Source organism: Littorina saxatilis, linkage group LG12, assembly GCF_037325665.1.
Source record: "Littorina saxatilis isolate snail1 linkage group LG12, US_GU_Lsax_2.0, whole genome shotgun sequence".
NCBI lineage: Eukaryota > Metazoa > Mollusca > Gastropoda > Littorinimorpha > Littorinidae > Littorina > Littorina saxatilis.
Window position 1 is genome coordinate 32,439,178 of NC_090256.1, and position 2,959 is coordinate 32,442,136.

General features: G+C 46.7%; 1 protein-coding gene across 1 annotated transcript in view; it reads right to left on the reverse strand.

Moving 5' to 3' along the window:
- The window catches only part of LOC138981764 (uncharacterized PE-PGRS family protein PE_PGRS46-like), a 13,230-nt gene extending 12,362 nt beyond the window's left edge, over positions 1–868 (reverse strand). Inside the window, exon 1 of the mRNA XM_070354838.1 lies at positions 742–868. The gene's annotated coding sequence lies outside the window, so the exon portion shown is untranslated. The remainder of the gene's footprint in view (positions 1–741) is intronic.
- Positions 869–2,959: the final 2,091 nt, after the last annotated feature.

A 2,959-nucleotide genomic window follows, 5' to 3' on the forward strand; every position in this document is an offset into this window, starting at 1 on the left:
GACTATAATGTACAGTACCCGGCATAAGAAACGCGACACCTTTACCCCCAATGTAACGAGGGTTTAGAGACGTCAAGAAAAAGAGGTTTTGTTCAGAACGTGTACGTGTAGCGTCATCAAATGCATTTTAACGTCATCAAGTGCATCTTTTTCGTCACGTCGTGTGTATCTGAACCAAGTCTCTTTGACGCGTACTTGTGACCTCAAAATCTACACGCAAACGCACGCGTACACGCACACGTCTTGGCTATACGAAATATATCTTGGACCTTTTATTTGTTCGTTGTTGTAAAATATCCTTGCCGTGTTTGTTTTCCTTTTTTGAGATACCCTCTCCGGATTCCTTTAAACATTTTTTTTTTAACAACAAATTGACGAAAAAAAATCAAACAGTCGCAACAGTTTTCACAAGGGTATCGCGTTTCTTTTGCCGGGTACTTGACTTACTCGACCACCATAACTATTCTTTAGCAAATGGTCTCAGGTAATTTCCATTGAGAGAAATGCGGCAGTACGTTACCAATCCTAGTTCGAGATCGAACGTTGCCCAAACTTGTATCTTTTTTTTTCTCTTTTTTTTGGGGGGGGTGGGAGGAATTTGCCGAAGAAACAAATCCTAGCAGCATGCATGAAAGCCTCAACTGAAGAAGAAGAAAAAACACCAACACACAACAATACAAAACTAAACATTTCAGGTTGGAATACACAAGTAAGGTCCAGAAAAGCGTTGGTGGCACTTACCTTAGCTTTGACTTGCTTCAGAGGGAAACGATTGAGGACAAGTGAAGAACCAGTGGAGGGGCCCCGGCTTTTATGTTGTCAACGACACGCTTTTTCCGTGCCGCCAAGTGTCAGCAGCGTCACGAGCTTCAGGTCAGGTAATCACACGCAGATCGGACCCCTACTAATCCCTCCCTGTACCCCTACCACCTCTCTCCCGATCCGAATTTTACAACAACAACCTCAACCTCAACCCCCCCTCTCCCCCCTCCTCCCCCCCCAGCTCATCCTCTCTTCATCTTCGTAGCTTCCTGTCGAGTATTCTGACCTGTTTGTCACCATCCGTTTTCTGCCTGTCCCAGGATGTTTGCCACACCACTCCTCCATGGAGTACCGACCCCAGCCCCCCTCCCCCCCGCCCCACTCTGTCCTCAGCTACCCCCCTCATCCTCCCTCCCCCAAGCTTCCTCCGTAACACCCATCATGTCAGCGAGGTAAGTCAGTGAAACAGACGGAGATTTGCGGAAAGACGCGACGAGGTTTGTCAACACTGTCAGCGATGATTACAAATTAATGCCCTTTACAAAATAAATCTTTTGCTGTTTGCACTCCCTACGTCATCATCATGCTCGCCAGAACCAAAAACATTCGCATAATAAGCGACGTTTTGCAAGCGTCTCCATTACGTAAGTCGCCCCATCCCCTCTCTCCTCCTCGACACCCCCCCTCTACCCACCCACCCCCCCCCCCCACCCCCACCTACCACCACCCCCACCCCCCCCACCCCCCCCCCCTTCCTCCTTCACGCTCGACCCTCACCTCGTGCAACCTTGTCACCTTATTTATTAGTCGCGCAAAAACCTGAATTACTCTTTCTGTACTAAATCCTTGTCCACCCACTCACGCATGTAGTTATACCGTTTGGGAACGTTAAGGGCAGAATATACCTGCGCAGTTTCAGCGGCACAGACGACGCACTGCATATTATTGATGCTGCAATAGGGATTATGACGAGTACTTGGCCTGTTTTCCTTTCACACAACGTGTAGCGGGCTGGGATCATCTGCAGTGCGTCGTCTGTCCTGCTGAAGTTACATAGGTGAGCGCCAGACCTTACCAGTAGTAGCAGATGATTACTGCACCTGAAGGGACCAGAACTTCTCATCCAATTGTCTTCAATAGACAAAACACGTTAGAATTTAGACCGCCGAATAGGGAATGTAAGGAATGCCAGTGTCACGAATTGAAAACTCTGCTGAACAATCCCTCTCAATGCTGTCAATGCGCATGCGTCAATCTTGGACTTAAAAAATGCGACCCTTTGACCGAACGAACCATGGGTTAGGATTAGGGTTAGGGTTAGGATTAGGGTTAGGGTTGGGTTAGGGTTAGGTTGTTCACGACCTGATTAATCTCCCCATGTTAGCGCATGCGCATTGACCGCATTGAGAGGGATTGTTCTGGCAGAGTTTTCAGTTCGTGACACCGGCAAATTCCTGTACTGTCAGACACGAAAAATTAGGACGATCGATGCAAAAGTCGAGAAACGATACACGGATAGGCTCTGTCTACATGGACTACCGTAACCTCTGGGATTATTGAGCGTTCTTACAATAAAGTTAGAGCGTTTTGTGGTATGTGACGTCATTATTCCGTATCCTAAACTGACCGGTGCTTGCACCATTCAACATGGTTTGGTTTGGCTTCTGTTTGCGGGAAAAAGGGTCTTCAAAGCCACAGTCCTTCCCGTGGCAACGGTTCGCCTCACCGTCTCAGATCTGGTCAGAATGTTACATGGGATAAGGACATCCTGAACTCAGGTCAAATGAGTTCCTTCCCTTCGGGTCTCATTTATCCCTGACAGGAAGCCTTTGTTTTCTCTCTCTGGAGAAGAAATCGATTTTTTTTAAACATATTTAGAGCTTTTCGTAATGTGTTATTGAAATAAGCAGATTCGCAATCGTCGATAATGATTTTTCATGGTTTGGTGTAATTTTGTTTTACAAAGGAATTGTTATGTACGACAGTTTCCAGCGAGCTATCTTTCGCGGATGTAGTTACTGTGCAAACAACTCTAAATATGGCAAAAGTGTCACGTGATACTCAACTTTGTCACGTGATCATAACACAATGGCTACGGAGCGGACACCGGTAGATGTGTCCTTTGTGACAATGAAAAGACCGAGTCCAGCCATAATTATACGGCTGTAGGCAAAGTTGGGTGGAACAATGAACAGCT